The sequence below is a fragment of the Pelophylax lessonae genome (assembly GCF_965119305.1).
Source record: "Pelophylax lessonae genome assembly, chromosome: 6".
In the NCBI taxonomy this organism is placed as follows: Eukaryota; Metazoa; Chordata; class Amphibia; order Anura; family Ranidae; genus Pelophylax; species Pelophylax lessonae.
The window spans coordinates 146,724,657-146,750,216 of NC_138773.1; positions in this window are offsets into that span (position 1 = coordinate 146,724,657).

The window sequence follows — 25,560 nt, forward strand, 5'->3', positions numbered from 1 at the left end:
TGCCAGGTCCAAAATTGACACTACGAGACCATCCGGCCTACTATGCAGTCTACCAATACCCCAAACTCCATGGGAGGTTCTGACATTGGACTTCATCGTAGAATTGCCTCCTTCCAAAGGATTTAATACCATCTTGGTGTCAGTGGACTATCTGACAAAGATGGCACATTTCATTGCTATTCGCAGACTACCTTCGTCCAAACAAACGGCAGAACTCCTGATGAAACATGTCTTCAGATTACATGGTATCCCAAAAACTCTTTTGTCTGACCGTGGATCCCAATTTATTTCTAAATTCTGGCAAGAACTATGTCACATACTACGGATTGAGCGGAAGCTCACTTCTCCTTACCATCCGCAGACCAACGGACAGACTGAAAGAGTCAACCAATGCATCGAGCAGTATTTACGTTGTTACACTTCTTACCAACAGGATGATTGGTTGGATCTTCTCCCCCTGGCAGAATTTGCCTACAACAACGCAACTCACAGTACAACCAAGCAGAGTCCGTTCTACTTGAACTATGGGTTCCATCCCTCTATTCTCCCTCCACGCATCCTTCCTTCAAATAACCCAGTAGCCTCAGACTATCTTTCCCAAATAAAGGATTCTCTGGGTTTACTAAATACTACCATTGCACACGCTCACAGTCAACAAAAGAAGTACTATGATCTTCGTAGAAGACCTTCTCCACAGTATACTATCGGGGACCTCGTTTGGCTCTCAACAAAAAACTTGAGACTGAAGATCCCTAGCAAAAAGCTTGGACCTCTGTTCTTGGGACCTTTCCCTATCAAGAAACTTATTGGAAAAGCTGCAGTGCAGCTTACATTGCCAATGGACCTAAAAATCCATCCCATTTTCCATGTGTCGCTACTAAAACCCCATGTTCCGGACCAAGGAATAAGGCCTAATATTCCACCTCCCCCTCCTGTACAAGTTGAAGGTGGAGAAGAATACGAGATAAAAGAGATTCTGGATTCTCGTATCTACAGAAGAAGACTTCAGTACTTGGTTAGATGGAAGAACTATGGGCCCCAAGACGACACCTGGCTAAACACCTCTGACATACATGCCCCTAGATTAATCCGCAATTTTCATGCGAGATACCCAGACAAACCAGCTCCAGAGGCCTTCAGGAGCAGGCCTTAAAGGGGGGGTATTGTAATGTTCCGGTACCTTTGGTACCCTAAATTACACTTTCCACAAGTGTATGCGCCCTACCATTTACTTTTGGAAAGGTGCGCATACACCTTTAAGACTGGAGCTGTCATCACTCAGCGCCGGACTAGATGGCTATTTAAGGCGTCGGCTCTCACTCACATGTGTTCGTTCAAACACCCTTATCTGGATGCTAACCTTGCTTGAAGCTTCCATGCTTGCAAGCTTACTTCGCTGACGGAACCTCGCTGCGCTGATCCCTGTATCCCGCTACTGGATCATCCGCCTCTCCTGAACCACCCTTCGGCTGTATCGCTAATAGTGCTAAGTACCCCGCAGGGGAATTCTCTATAAACGTATACTAAGCTTACACTATCTAGCTCTGCATAGTAAAGACTGTTTATCACATCCGCATAACTAGATTGCTAGCTCTTGAGACTACTGCTACTTTTCTGCACTGGGTTGATCTCTTTTGTATGTCCACCTGCTATTCTATCATCTGCTATCATACAACATTGTTAAACCTTCCTGCATCCATCTGCTCTTACATGACAACTGACGTGGAACTATTTCTGCAGCTGAAAATCCACACCATATAAGAAACGCAGGAGCGTTACAGAGGGGTGTACTACATGTCGCCCCATTTTTACGTCCCCTCCCGCTGACGTAGCCCCGCCGCTCGTTGGCGGACCCCGTCTGGCGTGGGGGGAGGGTAATCTTTGCGCGCCGGCACCCCTGTGATGCATGACACGCTTCCGCATTACGCCGGGAGCGCCCCTGTCTCTCGTGGGCGCAGAATCCTATTGGCCAGTTTCCACACGGCGCTTGCACGGGCGTCCCCGGCGATCGCATTTGAGCAGCGGTGGGCAGACACCTCTGCTCGCAGCTGCTGGCTTCTGGAGCGAATCCTTTTATCCTTGTGTGCTTTACTGGTCCTATTTCAGGTTCTTACGAACTCACTCCTCTTCTTTTATATCATTAGTTGACCTACCTTCTATACCTTTTCAACTGGCTAAATTGGGCAACATATATGTTTCAGCCTTCCGGTGTAGGTCCACACTATGCCATGTGGTGGATCTCCTCTATTATCGACTGCCTGACAGTACCATATCTGCATTCATGTACCTTGATTACAACATTTCTTAATTGATATATACGCAGGCACATTCTACGTATCTACCCTTTACTTTTCATTTTTAATTTCTATCTAAATCTATCTTTTTTGATTTAAATCTATTTTTGGCCCAGTTACATTAGCACACTGCTACCCATATAATTCCCTTTTAATATATACCCATATGTATTTTTTACAGACCATTTAAAGTTACTCTACAAGGGACCACGCACTGGCCTAATTTATTTGGGATCCTTGTTGGAACCTCAGGGGAGATTGTGGCCTCTGCCCGCCTGCTTACAGGCAAGTTCCGTCCGGATATACCATCTTCCACAGCAGACACCTACTCTTTGTGATTATATCTGCATGCGACTCTCTTGCCGCCTTTCACACTCATCTGGCATGCTTACACCCAATGTCTTTATGTCCATTTTTATGTTTTCACTATTGCCTCTATACATATGCAATTGATGATTACATCTAATTTACGATCAATGTGATGATATTTACCCTTTTATCAATACCATTTAGGAAATCAAATCACTCCACTGATATACCCCTGAAGAAAGGCAGTTTTGCCTGAAACATGTCGGGTTGGAGGATTTCCATATGTTTATCACATACCGGTGATACACACCGTATACCATTTCACATTTTATAGGACCCCCAGTACTGCCCACTGACTCATGGACTTGATGGAGAAGAGGTACTTAGTAGGACAGCACCAGAGATAAGATGCCACCCGGACTACATCTGGCCATTTGAGATTACACAGTACAGGACCCCCAGTACTGCCCACACCTACCCTAGGGTGCTAGGACCCCTATTGATGCCATTGTCCAGAAGAACCGCCTGATGACCAGTGAGGGATATTGGAGCCACACTTTATTTTGCAATACAGGCGCATTACCCCTGTAGGGGTTCCCACATCTGGTAAGTGCGGTCCTGGGAGAGTGGGGAGCACCCAGACCCACCACAATGGCCACACATAAAGGATCACTGAAGACATACGAGTCACCCCTGCTGTGAAGTCACACTACCAAATATTTGCACTGGAGCACCTTTTTTTTGTCTATGCGATTTGGGACTATTTCATTATAAATCATATATCACCCTGCACTGGATATATTTTTTGTTGTGTGATTTAGACTATTTTACCATTGTAACCTCACAATTGTTTATTGTTCTATTCTGCACTTTTTGCACTTTTGCGATTCAGTATCGCATTGTCTCCTACTAGAAACCATCACTCTAATAATTTATTATATTACCATTTGTCACCTTAGTGTGGATACCAATCTTTGGTTACCCACAGCCACTTTTTAGTGGTCCCTATATATATATTTTACATATATATATATATATATATATATATATAGGCACGTCAGCACTTTATATTTGCACCTGTTGTTTAACCTGCTCCCATCCGCGCTACAGCCTATATACGGCTGCAGCGCGGACTTGAATTTTCGGGAGGCCGTTTTTAAACTGCCTCCCAGTGACACGCCCCCCGCGCGCTCCCGCGAACGCGCATCAGGGAGAATCTGTGTCGGCCGTGTCCCTTGGACACGGCCGATCACAGATCGTGGTGAATAGCCAATCACAGCGGCCATTCACCACGTGATCGGGCCGTCCAATGAGCGATGATCTCATATGTAAACATATGAGATCATCTCTCATCGCCGGCGTTCCTTCCTCACACAGAGCCTGCAGTGTGAGGAAGGAGGGGGAGCCGTCAGCCGCCGGGGACACACAGCGATGTAATCAGGGCACTGATCACCAGTGCCCTGATTACTAAAGGTAAAAAAACACACACAGTGCCCGCCATCAGTGCCCACAGTGCCCGCCATCAGTGCCCCCCATCAATGCCCACAATCAGTGCCCATAGTGCTGCTAGTCAGTGCCCATCAGTGCCTGCTCATCTAGGCACTGATGAGCACTGACTGGCAGCACTATGGGCACTGAGTGTGGGCACTGATGGTGCTGCCCATCAGTGCTCATCAGTGCCGCCCATCAGTGCTCATCAGTGCCACCCGTCAGTGTCCATCAGTGCCACCCGTCAGTGTCCATCAGTGCCATCCGCCAGTGCCCATCAGTGCCGCCTATCAGTGCCCATCAGTGCCGCCCGTCAGTGCCGCCTCTCAGTGCCCAGCAGTGCCACCTCTCAGTGCTCAGCAGTGCCGCCTATCAGTGCTCATCAGTGCCGCCTATCAGTGCCGCCTATCAGTGCCGCCTATCAGTGCGGCATATTAGTACCTCCTCATCAGTGCCCATAAGTGCCACCTCATCAGTGCCCATAAGTGCCACCTCATCAGTGCCCATAAGTGCCACCTCATCAGTGCCCATCAGTGCAGCCTATCAGTGCCCATCAGTGCCGCCTCATCAGCGCACATCAGTGAAGGAGAAAAATTTATTTTCAAAATTTACTCGCAGAAAATAAGAAAAACTTTTTTTTTTTTCAAAATTTTCTGTCTTTATTCTTTTTTTTGTAAAAAATAAAAAACCCAGAGATGATTAAATACCACCAAAAGAAAGCTCTATTTGTGTGAAAAAAATGATAAAAATTTCATATGGGTACAGTGTAGCATGACCGCGCAATTGTCAGTCAAAGTGTGACAGCGCTGAAAGCTGGAAATTGGCCTGGATGGGAAGGGTGTTTAAGTGCACTGTAGGCAAGTGGTTAATTGCACAAATCTAGTTTATGCAATTCCCTGAGACACTCACTTTATTTAATTTTGCACTGTAAAGTTATAACACCAACAGTCACTTATTTGTTTTGGAATCTTTATATATTGTTTATATATGCACAGTTTGCATTTCATTGTGTTTTAGAGTGTATTTATTATATTGATCCTACCTACATTAGGTCCTTCTAGGTTAAACCCAGTTATATACACCCCAGGAGTTTTTTTCCTTCTTTCCTTATACACATTTTATTGGCAGCGCCATTCACCTCCCCAATTTTTCCGTTATCCTTTGTATATTTCGATCCAACAATCTGTTTTATATGTAATCAATAAATCAATAAATATATAGCAGAAAGCACAAAAATGTGATTTCTGTCTTCAGTCTCCTTCCTCTGATATCAGCATAAGTCATTTCTGTGTCTGTCTGTGATTGACAGCCTCAGGTGTACAGGTTTTTCTATGAGATTGTGTAGAGGGGGGGTGTACCTTCACTCCTCTCGGGTACCAGATTACACTCAGCTCTCCTCTCTTAACTGTGCAGTGTGTGAGGTCATCTCCCTCCCTCCTGTCTCTGGAAGCTCAGAAAAGTTGTGTAAATTCTGCAATTTAAACAGATGAAGAGAAGGCTGCAGATAAACAGGTACCACCTGAGGCTAGTCACTTCACTGGGAATATGTAAGGGTTCGCCACTACTTTCATTCCCACGCATTTCGGTAACATGTTACATGGTGTGAACAGACAATAAAGACCCTGATTTTGTACATTCAACATTACATAATACTCAGGAATTTGTACCTATTTTAGAGTCATATAATCTGGTTCTACTATCTTAGTGATTTATAGCATTTCAAATTTTAACAATTTATTTCCTGATGCCAACGTTGAAGCATACATGTAATATAGCTCAACCCCTATATCCACCAATAGGGCCTGTTTAAATCTATAAAAGAAAAAGGTAGAGCAACCTTTCTGTCCGTTTTATCCTCAAGATCTACCCCCTGCAAGACTGTGATGTTGCAATAAGTCCCTACCTGCCGACTGAGTTGGAGTACATCTGGGTTCAGCCTCTCCCAGACGCAGTCCCACATCTTAGGTTGCCAAATGCACCAACAAGGCAGGGAGCCCCTTCCGGCGGTCTTTTGGGGCGGATGAGTTCTCCAACTACAAGAGACGTCAGAGAGACGTCAGAACCTCTGGTGGTGCACCTGAACTGGTGTTTAGTTGCTGGAGTCGATGCTGCATGTGTTTCTCTGCAAACCTAAGCTGAATTCTGGAGCTGGAGCTGCCTTTTCTTTTCTCCCACAGGTTTGTGCTATCCCTTTTTGTTTTTTCTCCCTTGCCTCTACCTTCATTAGGCTTTGTAATTTTTCCTTTGTGGGAGCGATTTTTTTGTCTTTTATCTGCAGTTTTTTTCTGGGATCTCAACCTCTCAGATTACCTTTATGGAGAGCTTCTATTTTGTGTATGGCCCCCCTGAGGAAATGGGGTTGCTTCAAATCCATCATTACTTGGATGGTATTCTACTGTTGGCTCAGAGTCCAGATGACCTACTAGTTCAAAAAGAGATTCTTCTGACCATCCTGAGTCACATTTCACCAGGGAAAATGGGAGTGTGAGGTACCAGTGGAATGCTTCAGGACTTCGGTCCTGTGACTTTGCCCTGAGGAGAAATAACATTCCCCAGTGGGTTTTTATTCTGGTCTTGGATTTTCTTGCCAAGATTCTGTTTGCATTTTCCTCAGTGGGACATCACTATAGAGGCAGTGTCCCTCAAAAACTTCAGACGATAACTTCAAGGGGCAGAGTATCGGATCTGTAAGCACTTCGGGCTACAGAGTCCTACATCTTATTCCTTCCAGACAAGTTGGTACCTATGCCCCTCGAGCACCTATGTTCCCAAGGTGGCATCTGTTTTCATCTTACAAAGTGGCGGTTCCATTCTTTCTGGCAGACACAGTACTTAACCTACACAGGCTGAATGTACCAAGTGTCTAAATGCCTCTTCAAGCCGCTTACTAGTTAAAATCCTCTGGGAGGCTGTTTGTGTTTCTATCAGGCAAGTTCAGAAGAGGAAGCTAAAGCAAAACCTTGTCATCTTGAAATGTCAAGGTCATCCAGAAAACTTAGTGTGGCCAGGCAAGAGCCTCCTGAAGTGATAGACGCTCATTCAGCTCAGCCATTTTTATGTCTTTAAGTTCGGGGTAGTGCATGCAAAATGTCTATGGAGACAATCTGCAAAGCAGCAGGCTGGTTGTCGCAGTGCACCTGCCTCAAGCGCTACAGGGAAGCTCTAAGGGCTCATACGCCAACGTAATGGAATGACGGTCCAGGCTTTTATGTCCATTGTATTAAAGTTTTGATTATACATTTTAGCTCTCCCTGTTTAGCTTGTTATTTATCACATGTACACTGCCATGTTGGCATCAGGAAAAAAAATTGTATCACATTTTCCTTAGATGACGCCAATCCAGGGCAGCATACGAACCCTACCTCTTTTGATCTTGTCATTTTTACGGAGAATGGGGATGTTGCTCTAGCTTTCCTTTCATAGATTTAAACCGGTCCTGTGGGTGGATCTAGGGGCTGAGCGAGATCACACTTAGGCTGTGATGGAATGCATCAGGAAAGGAAAATTACAGCAAGTATTTGATGCAATTTTCCATTTTCAGATGCATAAAATGATTCTAATAATTTTTGATTAAAAGCTGAACTCACGGTGGAAACAACACCACCACTTAAATGTAAACCCTAACAATAAATTTCTCCTCTGATCTCCCTTACGGTGTGTTAAATATACCACTGGTAGAATTTTGTTCTGCTTGACAATTGCAAAAAAATAAAAATACTTAGAACCCCCAAACAAAAATGTTGAAAAAACAAACATTTTCTACTTTCTGTTATAATATATATCCATTTCCAGACCAGGCCTTTCTGTCACTTTTTGTTTACAAGTAGTAATCAGTATTTTTTGCTCGAAAATTACTAAGAACCCCAAACATTATAACATTATAATTTTTTTTAAAGCAGAGGCCCAACTCTGGTGGGTGGGTTTTACAATTTTTTTTTTCATATCACGCGTTTTTTTTTTTTTTTTTTATTGTAAAGCGCTGCGTTAACTGTTGGTTCTAAAAAAAATCATGTATAATATCAAAATTAATTTGCGCAGTGGTTTTTAAAACACAATTTTTGGGGGAAAAGTACACTTTTTTTAATTTTAATGCAATAAAAACACAATACATAACCCATTTTTTTGGTAAAATATAAAAGATGATATTATGCCGAGTAAATAGATACCAAACATGTCACAAGCCTGAAAAAAATAAATTATAGAGGAGGTCTAGTGCTAGAATTCCTACCCATGATCAGACGTTCGCGATGATACCTCATATGTGTGAGACGATCGCTGTTTACATGCGTGCAGGGCTGACGCGGGTGTTCACCTTTTCGCACGAGCGGAGAGGGCCCTTTCATTTTTTTTTTCACACTGTTGCTTTGAATTCATTTTTTTTTATCACTTTTATTCCTCTTACAAGGAATGTAAACATCCTTGTGACAGCAATAGGCATGTGACAGGCACTCTTTATGGGGAGATCTGGGGTCTATAAGACCCCAGATCCCTCCTCTGCCCTTAAAAGTATTCAAAATACCAATATTTTGTTTTTTAATGCTTTTGATTTTTTTTAAATGGCGCTGTTGACATTTCATTAAACCGGAAGTGATGTCAGGTCATCCCTTCTGAGATACCATAGCAGAGTGCCAATCAGCCTGAGGAAGCAATGGAAGGCGGCGGGGGGGGGGGGGGGGGGGAACATTCCCTCCCACTACTTGTAAAAGCAGTTCAGCGGTTAGTTAGCGACGTATAAAGTCAAATTTCTTCATCAATTTAGGCAAAAATGTATTCTGCTACATGTCTTTGGTAAAAAATACCAGTGCATCCCAAGTGCATATTAATTGGTTTGTATGAAAGTTATAGCATCTACAACTATGGTATACTGTATACAGTATATATTTGAAAACTGATCAATCCTGATGTACTGATGGCCGATCTCATTTCTTGAGGCCCTAAAACGCCAGGACAGTACAAATACCACCTAAATGAAAATTTTTTTGAAAGCAGGCAATATGAGGCATTTAGAAACAGTTATGGTGAGTTTTTTTAAGTTGTAATTGTTTTTTCTCAATTTTTGGGAAAATAAAGACCATATTTACATTTTTTTTTAACCACTTGTCCTCTGGAAGGTTTACCCCCCTTCATGACCAGGCCATTTTTTGCGTGATCGTGCGACACTGTAACCAAATTAATTTTTTGTCCTTTTTTTTCCCCACAAATAGAGCTTTGTTTTGGTGATATTTGATCACCTTTTTTTTTGCACTTTAAATAAAAAAAGATTTTGAAACTATTTTGAAAAAAAAAAAAAAACAATATTTTTTACTTTCTACTATAAAAAAAACAAATTTCTTCAAACAATTTGGGCCAATATGTAACATATTCTACATATTTTTGGTAAAAAAAAAATCCCAATAGGCGCATATTGATTGGTTTGCGCAAAAGTTATAGCATCTACAAACTATAGGATATTTTTATTTATTTTTTTTTTTTTTTACTAGTAATGGCAGTGATCGGCAACTTATAGTGGAACTGCAATATTGCAGGGGACAAATCGGACACCTAACTGACACTTTCTGGGAACCAGAGACACTAATACAGTGATCAGTGCTAAATAATATGCACTATCACTGTACTAATGACACTGGCTGGGAAGGGGTTAACATCAGGGGAGATCAACAGCAAAAAATTCCCCTAGGGGTGGGACTTTGTAGGCACAAGTTTAAAAAAAACAGATCATGAATATACAAAATAATTTTTATCAAGTACAAAAAATAGAGAAAAGTACAACAATGGTTGTTAATGCGTTAAAAACAAACAATGCAAGCAGTAATGTGTGTGTGATGGAAAAACCTCAACCAACAGGGCCAGGTTATCCGACGCGTTTCAAGGTTTTTATGACCTCTTCGTCAGGGATGATCCCGGCATCCTATCTGTAAGTGTTGAAAAGAGCATGTATAATATATACCATTTTCAAAAGTAGCATTTGCATAAGAAATGACATTATGAGGAATACAAGAATGGTTTAAACTTACATGGTTGGTTTCCAAACGTACAAACATAAAGCTTGCTGGTTATTAAAAACAGGAAAGAGACTGCGACCCAGACACTGCCGTGTGTTCATAAGGTAAGATTTTTTTCTTTTTTTTTTTTTTTGCATATATCATACACAGGATATGGATAGGACTGATGGCAACAGTACCTCTGGTTCAGAGCAGCTGGAGACCAATTAATTGCTTAGCGGGATGGGCAGAGCAGTAATATGCCCAAGCTGCAAAAAGAACAAAAGAAAATCGATGGAATGTATGAAGGGGAATGTTGTAAACATATACTAAATGGCAAAAATAAAAATAAATTGCCAAAGAAAAAAACACACATCTGCATCCAGTTTTCTGTGGGATTGAAGCCAACAAGTTTGTATAATATTATTTTAAATATCTAAGGGCATTGTATTTGAAAGATAAAACTACAAAAATCAATGTAGTTAGAGATAGATGCATACAGGTACACTGAGAGCCAAAGCCAATAGAATAGCAGTGGCTGCAGTATGGCTGATTGCATATCTATAAATTAGAAATAAATTGGATTTGATATCCCACAGGAATTTGGAAGGATTATGTGGTAAAGAAAAAAAAGAAGAAAAAATTCAAAGACATAATGCCCCATATAAAAAGAAAAGGGGACTTTCTTTGTTACATTCAGATTTTATGGGGATCAAAGGCTGCATGGACTCCTTCTCCCAGCGGTGGATCGCACAAATGACCACCGCTAGGAGCCGGTTGATATAGCGTCCATGCTATATCCGCATACGGATGTGCGTCCGGCGCCATGACGCACATCCGTATGCGTCTGACGCCTGTGGACGTGTTCAGGCAGGCACCGCCCAGGGAGCCCTCAGCTGGCGGCAGGGCTCGCTGCTGATTACTAGATCGGGATCAGCTGCATGGACGCTATATCAACTGGCTCCTAGCGGTGGTCATTTGTGCGATCCACCGCTGGGAGAAGGAGTCCATGCAGCCTTTGATCCCCATAAAATCTGAAGGTAACAAAGAAAGTCCCCTTTTCTTTTTATATAGGGCATTATGTCCTTGAATTTTTTCTTCTTTTTTTTCTTTACCACATAATCCTTCCAAATTCCTGTGGGATATCAAATCCAATTTATTTCTAATTTATAGATATGCAATCAGCCATACTGCAGCCACTGCTATTCTATTGGCTTTGGTTCTCAGTGTACCTGTATGCATCTATCTCTAACTACATTGATTTTTGTAGTTTTATCTTTCAAATACAATGCCCTTAGATATTTAAAATAATATTATACAAACTTGTTGGCTTCGATCCCACGGAAAACTGGATGCAGATGTGTGTTTTTTTCTTTGGCAATTTATTTTTATTTTTGCCATTTAGTATATGTTTACAACATTCCCTTTCATACATTCCATCGATTTTCTTTTGTTCTTTTTGCTTTTTGCAGCTTGGGCATATTACTGCTCGGCCCATCCCGCTAAGCAATTAATTGGACTCCAGCTGCTCTGAACCAGAGGCACTGTTGCCATCAGTCCTATCCATATCCTGTGTATGATATATGCAAAAAAAAGAAAAAAATCTTACCTTATGAACACACGGCAGTGTCTGGGTCGCAGTCTCTTTCCTGTTTTTAATAACCAGCAAGCTTTATGTTTGTACGTTTGGAAACCAACCATGTAAGTTTAAACCATTCTTGTATTCCTCATAATGTCATTTCTTATGCAAATGCTACTTTTGAAAATGGTATATATTATACATGCTCTTTTCAACACTTACAGATAGGATGCCGGGATCATCCCTGACGAAGAGGTCATAAAAACCTCGAAACGCATCGGATAACCTGGCCCTGTTGGTTGAGGTTTTTCCATCACACACACATTACTGCTTGCATTGTTTGTTTTTAACGCATTAACCACTTTACCACCGGAGGATTTTGCTGTCTTCCGTCCAGGCCACTTTTTGCGATTCGGCGCTGTGCGACTTCAACTGACAATTGCGCGGTCGTGCGATGCCGTACCCAAACGAAATTTACGTCCTTTTTTTCCCACAAACAGAGCTTTCTTTTGGTGGTATTTGATCACCTGTGCGATTTTTACTTTTTGCGCTATAAACAAAAAAAGAGCGTTTATTTTGAAAAAATAACAATATTTTTAACATTTTTTTATATGAAATTCCCCCCAAAAAAGATGTAAAAAACAATTTTTTAAAAAATTTTTGGCCAATTTGCTTTCTGCTACCTATGTTTGGTAAAAAAAAATCGCAATAAGCATATTTTGATTGGTTTGCGCAAAAGTTATTGCGTTTACTAACTAAGGGAAAGATTTATGTCATTTTTGGTGGGTTTTTTTTTAACGCGTTATGGCGGCGATCTGCGATTTTTTTTGCGGGACTGCGACATTGCGGCGGACAGATCGGACCCTTGACTGACATTTTTGACACTTTTGGGGGTACCAGTGACATTACTGCAGTAATCAGTGCTATATATATGCACTGTTACTGTAAAAATGACACTGGCAGGGAAGGGGTTAATTTTATTGGAGAGGGAGGGGTTAATGTATGCCTGGTGCTTACTGACGTGTAGGGGGGGAGGTGACTGAGTGAGTCATGGACAGATCGGATGTCCAGCTATGCTGAACAGTCCGATCTGTCACTCCCTGTCACTATGGAGATCCGCCCGCTTGTGTTTACACAGGCGGGCGGATCTCCACACTAGTTCCCCGGCGATCGGGGCAGAGCAGCGGCGATCACCGCTGCTCCTCCCCTGGCCCGACTCCCGCTGTGAATGAAAACAGAAGGAGCGAGCCTCCGGCGGCGCGCAAGCGCCGCCCAGAAGGGGGAGTGTCTGACGACGTATTACTACGTCGTCAGACGATAACGAGCCACTCTGCCGCAGTAATATTACTGTGGGCGGAGGTAAAGTGGTTAACAACCATTGTTGTACTTTTCTCTATTTTTTGTACTTAATAAAAATTCTTTTGTATATTCATGATCTGTTTTTTCTAAACTTGTGCCTACAAAGTCCCACCCCTAGGGGAATTTTTTGCTGTTATATGCTTTTTGGGATGTGGCACACCATATAGAGGCTCACAGCAGGAACACACACACTATCAGGGGAGATCAAAGTGTTAAATGTGCACCTAGGGTGTGCTTACTCACTGTGGGGGAGGTGCTTTGACTAGGGGAAGTCAAAGATCTGTGTTCCTGCTTCCTAATCAATACTTTTCCCTGTGTTAGAACGACAATCTGCCTTGTTTACATTGTTGTTCTGCCTGAGTCCTGTCTAATCAGCGGGTGATGGCGGACATTGAGTACACTGTACCCACTTGTCACGTACCTGGTCCTGAAGCCGAAATGCTGAAAGGGGCTCTCCTTGCGGCTGAGTGCTCGGTGTCCCTGAAGGTGGTAACAGGAAGCACGAAGCCCAAAGTAGCAGGGATTGCCAGCTGTGCCCCAGATGAGGGTTGATGGTAGGAATATCTCTCTGCAGGTGAATACCAGAGGAGGTGAGCACTAGGACCCAGGAGTGCTGTGGAAGTTGCAGACAGCACACGGCTGGAAGTAGTTTGTAATGGAGAGTGCAGCTGGCAGGATCAACAGGTAAGTACTGGAAGCAGGTTCTGCAGGCTGGGTACAGCAGGTGGGCACCAAGGCAGATCACAGCAGACAAGGCACAGCCAAAGGCGTAGTCGGGGACAGAAGCAGAGGTCAGTAAGCCAGAGGTCAGCAGATCAGATAGTAGAGTCGTGGTTAGGCAAGCCGGGGTCATACACAGGGCAGATGACAAGAGAAGATCCGTGAACAATCCGAGGTCAGAGCTGGGAGCGAGACAAGAGGAATCCAAGAACAAGCCGGGTTGACAACAGGTGATCAGAAGCAGCAGCAAACACAGGAAGCAGGAAACAGGAAGCTGAAGACCAGTCAGCAATGTTCATGTGCCACAGATATCCTTTTAAAGGCCAGAGGGTGCTGGGATTGGACGTCCACTTTGTGGGCCAGCACGCACACGTCTTCGCCCTAGCGGACGTGCGTTTGCAATACGTGCGTGCGTATTCATGCGGCTAGTTCCCTGACAGTGCCCCCCCCTTATGGGCAGCCTCCGGATGCCCAAACGGGACACCTTCTCAGGGTTTCTGTTGAAGAATTCTTGCAGTAACCTGGGGGCATGAATATTTACCTCAGGCTCCCATGAATTTTCTTCAGGTGGATATCCCTTCCACTTAACAAGATACTGAATATGTCTTCCTCGCTTTCTGCAGTCCAGTATTGCTTCCACCTCAAATTCCGTTTCCTCGCCAATAGTAATTGGAGGTGGTGGTGGGTTCTCCCTTCCTGGGAAACGATCTGGAAAAGCAGGTTTAAGAAGAGACACATGGAAGACTGGGTGGATTTTGTAAGATTGCGGAAGAGAAAGTTCGAAAGCCACAGGATTGATGATTCTTTTAATTCCGAAAGGTCCGATGAACCTTGGTCCCAGCTTACGAGAAGGACAGGGGAGTTTTAGGTTGGCCGTAGACAGCCACACTCTGTCACCAACCTTAAAGGCCGGGTTCTCCCTTCTCTTCTTATCATAATTCCTTTTATAGTCATCCTGGGCCTTTTGTATTGCCTCCTGCAGGGTCTGGTAATTCGTAAAGATGGAGGTTAATCTATCTTGTACTGCGGGCACATCAGTTTCTGGCAGAGAATCTGGAAAAAAGCATGGATGAAAGCCATAGTTAGCCCAGAATGGGGTTTGGTTGGTGGCCGCGTGAACTGAGTTATTGTAGGCAAATTCAGCACAGGGGAGCAGAGATACCCAGTTGTCCTGTGAAAAGGTGGAGAAACACCGAAGATACTGCTCTAAGGTCTGGTTGTTCCTCTCTGTCTGACCATTGCTTTGTGGGTGGTAGGCTGAGGACAAGCAGACATCAATATTTAAAGCTTTGCAAAGGGTTCTCCAGAATTTGGAGGTGAATTGCACGCCTCTGTCTGATACAATGCTTTTGGGCAAGCCATGAAGTCTCACTACTTCTTTAATAAAAGCCTGAGCCGTGTCTGTGGCTGAAGGTTTGCCCACCATAGGCACAAAATGCGACATCTTAGATAATCGATCAATGACCACAAAGATGGATGTGAATCCCTCAGCAGGAGGCAGGTCCACTATAAAGTCCATTGACAACATCTTCCAGGGCAAATCAGGAATTGGTTACGGCCTTAGCAGGCCCCAGGCTCTGGTGTTACTTCCCTTATTACGAAGGCACGTAGTACAGGAGCCAACATAATCCTTACAGTCCTGACTCAGGCCTGGCCACCAAAAAGATTGTTGAATGAGCTCAATGGTCTTGTGTACCCCGAAATGACCTGCTAATTGATGGTCATGACATGCCTTCAGGACTAGGGTCCTTGCTTCTTGTGGAACGAAGATCTTGTTATTTTGCCAGAAAAAATTGTCTTGTTTTTTCAAGGAACGAACTTCAGACTCCGGACACTGAGTGGAAGCTTGCTGGATGGCTGATTTTAAATCAGGTTGCAACAACAAAAAGTTTTGTGGTGAAAGGATGGTACTGGAGGAGGCTACTTCAGGGGTCTCTGGAAACATTCGTGAAAGTGCATCGGCCTTGCCGTTTTTTGACCCTGGCCTGTAGGTGATATGAAAATTAAATCGGGAGAAGAACAAAGCCCACGGTGCTTGCCGAGGCCTAAGGCGTTTAGCAGTCCTAAGATATTCCAGATTCTTGTGATCTGTAAATATCATCACTGGATGGGCAGCTCCTTCCAAAAGATATCGCCATTCTTCTAAGGCTGTTTTGATAGCCAGTAGCTCCCGATCACCGACATCATAATTCCTTTCTGCTTGACTCAGCTTCTGAGAAAAAAAAGCTACCGGATGGAGCAAGGCTTTAGGCCCCATACGTTGTGACAAGATTGCCCCAGTGGCGACCTCGGAGGCATCAACCTCCAAAAGGTAAGGCAGAGCAGGGTCTGGGTGCCGAAGTATTGGAGCGGAGGTGAAAAGAGATTTCAGTTTATTGAAGGCCGCCTGGGCTTCCTGGGACCACTGGAATCGGGAATGTTGACGTGTGAGCTGGGTAATGGGAGCAATAATGGATGAGAACCCTTTAATAAATCTCCTGTAAAAGTTGGCGAACCCCACAAATCTTTGGATTCCTTTTTTATCCACTGGGGCAGGCCATTCCAGGATGGAAGACACCTTTTGGGGGTCCATAGCGATACCATCAGTGGATATGATCAATCCTAGGAACTGGATGGTTTGTCTCTCAAATTCGCATTTCTCTGCCTTGGCGTAGAGTCCATGTTTCCTGAGGGTAGACAAGACTTTCTTTACGTGCACACGATGCAATTCAAGAGATGCAGAGAAAATGAGAATATCATCAAGATAGACTATAAGGAAGTAATCTAGAAATTCTCTAAAGATGTCATTTACAAGGTGTTGGAAAGTGGCTGGGGCATTGCAAAGTCCAAAAGGCATCACAAGGTATTCAAAATGTCCGAAACGGGTTCGGAAGGCCGTTTTTCACTCGTCGCCTTCTCTAATTCGGACTAAATTGTATGCACCTCGTAGATCCAGTTTAGTGAAAACTTGAGCAGCTGGAAATCGTTGAAACAGTTCTGGTATGAGAGGTAGCGGGTAGCGGTTTTTGATCGTAATTTTATTTAATTCCCTGTAATCTACACAAGGTCTGAGTGTATGATCCTTCTTTTGAACAAAGAAGATTCCTGCTCCTGCAGGGGAAGAGGATGGACGGATAAATCCTTTTTCCAGATTCTCGTTTATGTAGAGTCGTAGAGCCTCCAGCTCTATTTCTGATAATGGAAAAATCCGACCAAAAGGAATTTCTGCACCTGGAAGTAGTTCAATAGGACAGTCATAAGAGCGATGAGGTGGCAACACATCAGCTTTCTTCTTATCGAACACATCCAGGAAGTCATGATAGCTAGTAGGCACATACTGACCGATATCTGAGACTGCCTGAACAGTCAGGCAGCTGGGAGAGTCCAATGGTTCAGGAGCGAAACAATGCTGCTGGCAGTAGGCTGAAGAGAACATGATCTCCCCTTTAGACCAGTCAATCTTGGGATTATGGGCCCTCAACCAGGGAAGGCCGAGTATTACCGGAAACAAGGGGGAGTAGAGGACATCGAAACATAGGAACTCTTGATGTCCAGAGTCAGTAATCGTTAGAATTGGTTCAGTTTCTTGGGTAATGGGCCCCGACTTGGGAATGGTGCCGTCTGCCAGGTGAACAGTAGGACTCAGTCTTTTAGGTCTAAGTGGAATCTGTAATTTCTTAGCTAATGTAAGATCCAGAAAACAACTGCAGGCGCGTGAATCAACAATGGCTCGGAATTTGACTTCCCCTTCTGCCACTTGCAGTGAGACAGGCAAGATGATATGAGCGGGGGAGGATCCAGCGACCGAGGCATATGTGGGACGAGAGGACAGGAACTTACTGGGTCTCACAGGGCAGTTTCGAAGGAAATGTCCCGTACCGCCACAGTATAGACAAAGGTTGGCTTGCCGCCGGCGGATCCTCTCTTCAGGGGTTAGGGAAGGCCGCAACAGGCCGAATTGCATGGGTGTAGTGGTGGTTACTAGAGGTTTGTAAGATTGAGTCCGTTCAAAGCGCCGCTCCCGTAATCGGCGGTCAAGCTGTATAGCCAACTGTATAAGGCGTTCAAGGGTAGTGGGAGCTTCCACCCGGGCCAGTTCATCTTTGAGCACCTCGGACAGACCAAGCCGGAACTGTTACTTGAGTGCGGCTTCATTCCAGTCTGTATCTGCTGACCATTTGCGGAATTCAACTGTATAGTCCTCTACAGGCCGATTCCCTTGCTGGAGTGTGTGCAGGGCCGCTTCGGCCGAAGCCATTCGCTGGGGGTCATCATACAGCTGTGCCATGGCTTCAAAAAAGGCTGAAACTGAGTCTAGGACTGGGTTACTTTGTTCCATAAGATGATGGGCCCAGGATTGAGGTTCTTCTGTGAGCAAGGAGATGATGAAACCGACTTTGACAGTTTCAAGGGAGAAAGTCTGTGGCTGCAGAGCTAGGTATAACTGACAAGCATTTTTAAACGCTCTGAATTTTCTTTGGTCCACGGAGAAACGTTCGGGTATGGGGACTCTTGGTTCAGGTGGAGGTACCACTACTGTGGGTATGACAGCGGTGCGTTCAAAAACAGCAGAAGCTGGAGCAGAGACCTCATGTGCGGTATTCTGGCAAGCAGAAAAGGACGTAGAGGGTATGCTGTGCAGGCGACCTTCTAGTTGCATATAGCCTTCTTGTAAATTCTGTACGGCTTGTGTGAGGGCTGTAACTTGTTGGCACAAAGCCACTAGCGGAGACGCACCTCTGTCGGCTTCAGACATTTTATGGCTGACTGGTACTGTCACGTACCTGGTCCTGAAGCCGAAATGCTGAGAGGGCTCTCCTTGCGGCTGAGTGCTCGGTGTCCCTAAAGGTGGTAACAGGAAGCACGAAGCCCAAAGTAGCAGGGATTGTCAGCTGTGCCCCAGATGAGGGTTGATGGTAGGAATATCTCTCTGCAGGTGAATACCAGAGGAGGTGAGCACTAGGACCCAGGAGTGCTGTGGAAGTTGCAGACAGCACACGGCTGGAAGTAGTTTGTAATGGAGAGTGCAGCTGGCAGGATCAACAGGTAAGTACTGGAAGCAGGTTCTGCAGGCTGGGTACAGCAGGTGGGCACCAAGGCAGATCACAGCAGACAAGGCACAGCCAAAGGCGTAGTCGGGGACAGAAGCAGAGGTCAGTAAGCCAGAGGTCAGCAGATCAGATAGTAGAGTCGTGGTTAGGCAAGCCGGGGTCATACACAGGGCAGATGACAAGAGAAGATCCGTGAACAATCCGAGGTCAGAGCTGGGAGCGAGACAAGAGGAATCCAAGAACAAGCCGGGTTGACAACAGGTGATCAGAAGCAGCAGCAAACACAGGAAGCAGGAAACAGGAAGCTGAAGACCAGTCAGCAATGTTCATGTGCCACAGATATCCTTTTAAAGGCCAGAGGGTGCTGGGATTGGACGTCCACTTTGTGGGCCAGCACGCACACGTCTTCGCCCTAGCGGACGTGCGTTTGCAATACGTGCGTGCGTATTCATGCGGCTAGTTCCCTGACACCACTGCTGGTCTCCTGCTGTGTATAATCACAGTAGGAGTGGGTCGCCGGAAGTGTCAGATCACGTACTAGGTACATGATTTGGCATGGAGCGGCCGCCCTTCTGCAGTATATGTACTGTGGGCAGTCCACAAGTGGTTAACATACTGGGCTCCATTCACAAAGAGGTATCTTACTGCGTGCGTGCGTATTCATGCGGCTAGTTCCCTGACACCACTGCTGGTCTCCTGCTGTGTATAATCACAGTAGGAGTGGGTCGCCGGAAGTGTCAGATCACGTACTAGGTACATGATTTGGCATGGAGCGGCCGCCCTTCTGCAGTATATGTACTGTGGGCAGTCCACAAGTGGTTAACATACTGGGCTCCATTCACAAAGAGGTATCTTACTGCATCACTAAAAAACACTACTAAAATATTGCATTAGTTATTTTATAAAGTCAAAAACTAGAACCATGGTGGAGTGGTGGGTGGTGGGACTGCCTTCATCCACAACAATGAAGAGAAAAACAAATACCCTCCAAAAAGACATTGGATGTCTCTGTAAGTTGTATATATGATCAAGGTCAAGTTCCTACCTCTACCACTGTGTTCAGACTATTTGAATGAGCTGCTTATATGTGTTTAATCTATTCTCATTGAATGCTTGTCTTTTAATAAAGATTTGTATGGTTTTATATACACTGCTCAAAATAGTTAAAGGAACACTTTTTAATCAGAGTATAGCATCAAGTCAATTAAACTCCTGGAATATTGATCTGGTCAGATAAGTAGCAGAGGGGGTTGTTATTCAGTTTCAACTGCTTTGATGTTAAGGAAATTAACAGGTACACTAGATGGGCAACAAGGAGACGACCCCCAAAACAGGAATGGTTTTAAAGGTGGAGGCCACTGACATTTTTTTCCCTACTCATCTTTTCTGTTTTTAACTAGTTTTGCATTTGGGTAGGGTCATTGTCACTACTGGTAGCATAAGGTGATACCTAGACCCTATAAAGGTTGCACATGCGGTCCAACTGCTCCAGGATGACACATCAATAAGCGGGGCATGGAGGAGATTCCAGGAGATAGGCAATTACTCTAGGAGAGCTGGACAGGGCAGTAGAGGGTCCTTAACCCATCAGCAGGACCGGTATTTGCTCCTTTGTGCAAGGAGGAACAGAATGAGCAATGCCAGAGCCCTACAAAATGACCTCCAGCAGGCCAGTGGTGTGAATGTCTCTGAACAAACAATGAGAAACAGACTTCATGAGATTGGTCTGAGGGCCCAACATCCTCTAGTGAGACCTGCGCTCATTGCCCGGCACCCTGGAGCTCAATTGGCATTTGCCATTGAGCACCATAATTGGCAGGTTTGCCACTGGCGACCTGTGCTTTTCACAAATGAGAGCGGGTTCACCCTGAGCACATGTGACAGATGTGAAAGGGTCTGGAGAAGCCGTGGAGAACGTTATGCTGTCTGTAATTGTTCAACATGACCGGTTTGGTGGTGGGTCAGTGATGGCGATTGTCCATATGAAGCTACGCTACGCAGCCAGCGAAACGCATTGACAGACATCACCACAATGGCAGCATGCCCGCCATCAAGTAATCCCTAAATGGATGGAAGACTACCTTTTAAGGATCCAACCCATATGCCTTTAAACAGTGAAGGATGTCCAAGATTGACTGAAAGCGGCACACATCATGAAAGAGTGAAGGGCTGATGGTAACAGGCACACCCTTGCAAAAGGAAAACAGCACACCTTGCTGGAAACAAAAGGTCTCCATTACACTCCAGGAACTGACACAGGTTTCCAAAGAGAACGAAAGAGCCTAATCTGAACCTGAGAAGAGGTAATAAGCTTTTACCACGAATATGGGAATTTAGCATATCATTTAATCTTAACTTTATTTATGCAGTCATATGTTACTGAATACCCACATTGGCTACATTATCCTCTCAAACATCAGCATTTGTAACAAGGCAATCCTCCTTCAATATTGGGAAACACTGATTTCATTCAATGTGTCTGAGATTCATTATACCTCCTGTGTTCCTGATTGCGAGAGCCTGCTAACCGATATCAAATCGGACTGCTCCATACACATTAACCACTTTACCACCGGAGGATTTTGCTGTCTTACGTCCAGGCCACTTTTTGCGATTCGGCGCTGTGAGACTTTAACTGACAATTGTGCGGTCGTGCGACGCCGTACCCAAACGAAATTTCCGTCCTTTTTTTCCCACAAACAGAGCTTTCTTTTGGTGGTATTTGATCACCTGTGCGATTTTTACTTTTTGCGCTATAAACAAAAAAAGAGCGTTTATTTTGAAAAAATAACAATATTTTTAACATTTTTTTTATATGAAATTCCCCCCAAAAAAGATGTAAAAACCAATTTTTTTTTAAATTTTTGGCCAATTTGTTTTCTGCTACCCATGTTTGGTAAAAAAAATCACAATAAGCGTATTTTGATTGGTTTGCGCAAAAGTTATTGCGTTTACTAACAAAGGGAAAGATTTCTGTCATTTTTGGTGTTTCGGCGATCTGCGATTTTTTTTTTGCGGTACTGCGACATTGCGGCGGACAGATCGGACCCTTGACTGACATTTTTGACACTTTTGGGGGTACCAGTGACATTACTGCAGTAATCAGTGCTATAAATATGCACTGTTACTGTAAAAATGACACTGGCAGGGAAGGGGTTAATGTTATTGGAGAGGGAGGGGTTAATGTATGCCTGGTGCTTACTGACGTGTGGGGGGGGAGGTGACTGTGTGAGACAGGGACAGATCGGATGTCCAGCTATGCTGAACACTCCAATCTGTCACTCCCTGTCACTGAGGAGATCCGCCCGCTTGTGTTTACACAGGCGGGCGGATCTCCACACTAGATCCCCGACGATCGGGGAAGAGCTGCGGCGATCGCCGCTGCTCCTCCCCTGGCCCGACTCCCGCTGTGACTGAAAACAGCGGGAGCGAGCCTCCGGGGGCGCGCAAGCGCAGCCCAGAAGGGGGAGTGTCTGACGACGTAGTACTACGTCGTCAGACGATAACGAGCCACTCTGCCGCAGTAATATTACTGTGGGCGGTGGTAAAGTGGTTAAGACCTGTATACCCGCCCTACTGTGAAAAATTTATGCCAATCAGTCATCACTTTTCTTGGAAAATTATATTCTTCTTTTTTACTGTTATCTATATCCCTTAATTATACACCATATGGTGTCTTTGTTTGTTTTTTGCACGTGCAATAATATAAGGGATCAATGCTAATAACTTATGCATCAGCAACGGCTAGTCAGCTGAACACTACACTCGTGTCTCCCAGGATAGCTTGAGACGCCCGTTGAACTTCATGAGATTTGGTTATACAACAACATACTCCTGTTCGGTTTGAACTTACCAATCTACACCTCCAAGGATCCTTTCTTGCAGTCTGAGCTTCCCGGGGACATTCACATTATTCCGCCAGGGGAATACAATGCAATCAACATTCAGGAAAGGGACAATCATTTATTTAAGCATTTGCTTTTGTATGTACCCTACTCTGGTGCAGTGGGTCCAGGGTTTCTCCTGGGGCACAACAATGCCAGGCCTCATGTGGCAAGAGTATGAGGCCATTTCCTGGAGGATGAAGGAATTGATAGCATTGAATGGCCCCCCAAGCTGGCCTGACCTAAATCCAATAGAACAACTCTGGAACATTATATTTCAATCCATGCGACGCCACCAGGTTGCACCTGTCCATTCAGGAGCTCAGTGATGCCCTGGTCCAGATCCGGGAGGAAATACCACAGGACACCATCCGTCCTCTCTTAAGGAGCATGCCCTGACTTTGTCAGGCATGCATACAAGCACGTGGAGGCCATACAAACTACCATTTTGAGTTGCTGCAATGAAATTTCAGCAATATGGACTTGCCTGCTGCATCATTTTTTCACTTAGATTTTTTCCCAGCCATGAAAGGGGCCGTATTGATAGTTTTTTAATATCTGCTTTTATCTCATTTAGCATATGGATATACTTGGCATGATATAAACTCTTTAACAATGAAGTTAGGCTTATCCCTAAGTATTTTAACTGCTTCCGGTCCGCGCTATAGCCTATATACGGCTGCAGCGCGGACTCACATTTTCGGGAGGCCGTTTAAAAACGGCCTCCCAGAAGCAGTCTCCCCGCGCGCTCCCGAGAGCGCGCATCGGGGAAAATCTGTGTCGGCCGTGTCCCTTGGACACAGCCGATCACAGATCGTGGTGAATGGCCAATCACATCGGCCATTCACCACGTGATTGGACCGTCCAATGAGAGATGATCTGATATGTAAACATATGAGATCATCTCTCATCGCCAGCTCTCCTTCCTCACACGGAGCCTGCAGTGTGAGGAAGGAGGGAGAGCTGCCCAGCGCCGGGGACACAATGGAATGTAATCAGGGCACTGATCACCAGTGCCCTGATTACAAAAGGTAAAAAACACACACAAATTGCCCACAGTGCCCGCCTACACTGATGGGGGGCATCAGTGCCCACAGTGCTGCCAGTCAGTGCCCGCTCATCTAGGCACTGATGAGCACTGACTGGCAGCACTATGGGCACTGAGTGTGGGCACTGATGGTGCTGCCCATCAGTGCTCATCAGTGCCACCCGTCAGTGTCCATCAGTGCCATCCGCCAGTGCCCATCAGTGCCGCCTATCAGTGCCCATCAGTGCCGCCCGTCAGTGCCGCCTCTCAGTGCCCAGCAGTGCCACCTCTCAGTGCCCAGCAGTGCCACCTCTCAGTGCCCAGCAGTGCCGCCTATCAGTGCTCATCAGTGCCGCCTATCAGTGCTCATCAGTGCCGCCTATCAGTGCCGCCTATCAGTGCTCATCAGTGCGGCATATTAGTACCTCCTCATCAGTGCCCATAAGTGCCACCTCATCAGTGCCCATAAGTGCCACCTCATCAGTGCCTATCAGTGCAGCCTATCAGTGCCCATCAGTGCCGCCTCATCAGCGCACATCAGTGAAGGAGAAAAATGTATTTATTTTCAAAATTTACTCGCAAAATTTTCTGTCTTTTTTCTTTTTTTTTTTTGTAAAAAATAAAAAACCCAGAGGTGATTAAATACCACCAAAAGAAACTCTATTTGTGTGAAAAAAATTATAAAAAATTTCATATGGGTACAGTGTAGCATGACCGAGCAATTGTCAGTCAAAGTGTGAGAGCGCTGAAAGCTAAAAATTGGTCTGGATGGGAAGGGGGTTTAAGTGCACAGAAGGCAAGTGGTTAATTCTGATCTTGCCCATGTAAATGGAAATTCCTTCTGCAGGGCTATTTCTTCTCTTTTACTTAACCCTATATTCAAAATTTCTGATTTTATTGGATTGATCTTAAAGTTTAATAGTTCCCCAATATTTTTTTGGTTCTTTTATTACATTTGGGAGGGTTATTCTAGGGTTAGTGATGCAAAACAGGACGTTGGCGGCTATTTTGTGTTCTTCAAGTCCCACCTTTACTCCCCCTATGTCTGCGTTATCCCAAATGGTGGCTAATAATGGTTCCAATGATCGGGCAAACAGGGGTGAGAGTGGACACTGCTGTCTTGTCCCGTTAAACATTCCAAAAGGAGGAGAAAGGAATCCATTTACTTTTACCGAGGCTGTCGGGTTCTTATATAATGCTGTAATCCATTGATTCTTCCTAGGGCCAATACCCAATTCTATCATTGTTTCTAACATAAACCCCCAGTCCATGATAACGACCCCAAACACACCTTCAAGACAACCACTGCCTTGCTAAAGAAGCTGAGGGTAAAGGTGATGGACTAGCCAAGCATGTTTCCAGACCTAAACCCTACTGACCATCTGTGGGGCTTCCTCAAACGGAAGGTGGAGGAGCGCAAGGCCTCTAACATCCACCAGCTCTGTGAGTAGAAGAGGACTCCAGTGGCAACCTGTGAAGGTCTGGTGAACTCCATGCCCAAGAGGGTTAAGGCAGTGCTGGAAAATAATGGTGGCCACACAAAATATTGACACTTTGGGCCCAATTTGGACATTTTCACTTAGGAGTGTACTTTATTTTGTTGCCAGCGGTTTAGACATTAATAGCTGTGCATTGAGTTATTTTGAGGGGACAGCAAATTTACACTGTTATACAAGCTGTACACTCACTACTTTACATTGTAGCAAAGTGTCATTTCTTCAGTGTTGTCACATGAAAAGATATAATAAAATATTTACAAAATTGCGAGGGGTTTACTCTCTTTTGTGATATACTGTGTGTATATATATATATATATATATATATATATATATACACACACACACACACACACACACAGTATCTCACAAAAGTGAGTACACCCCTCACAT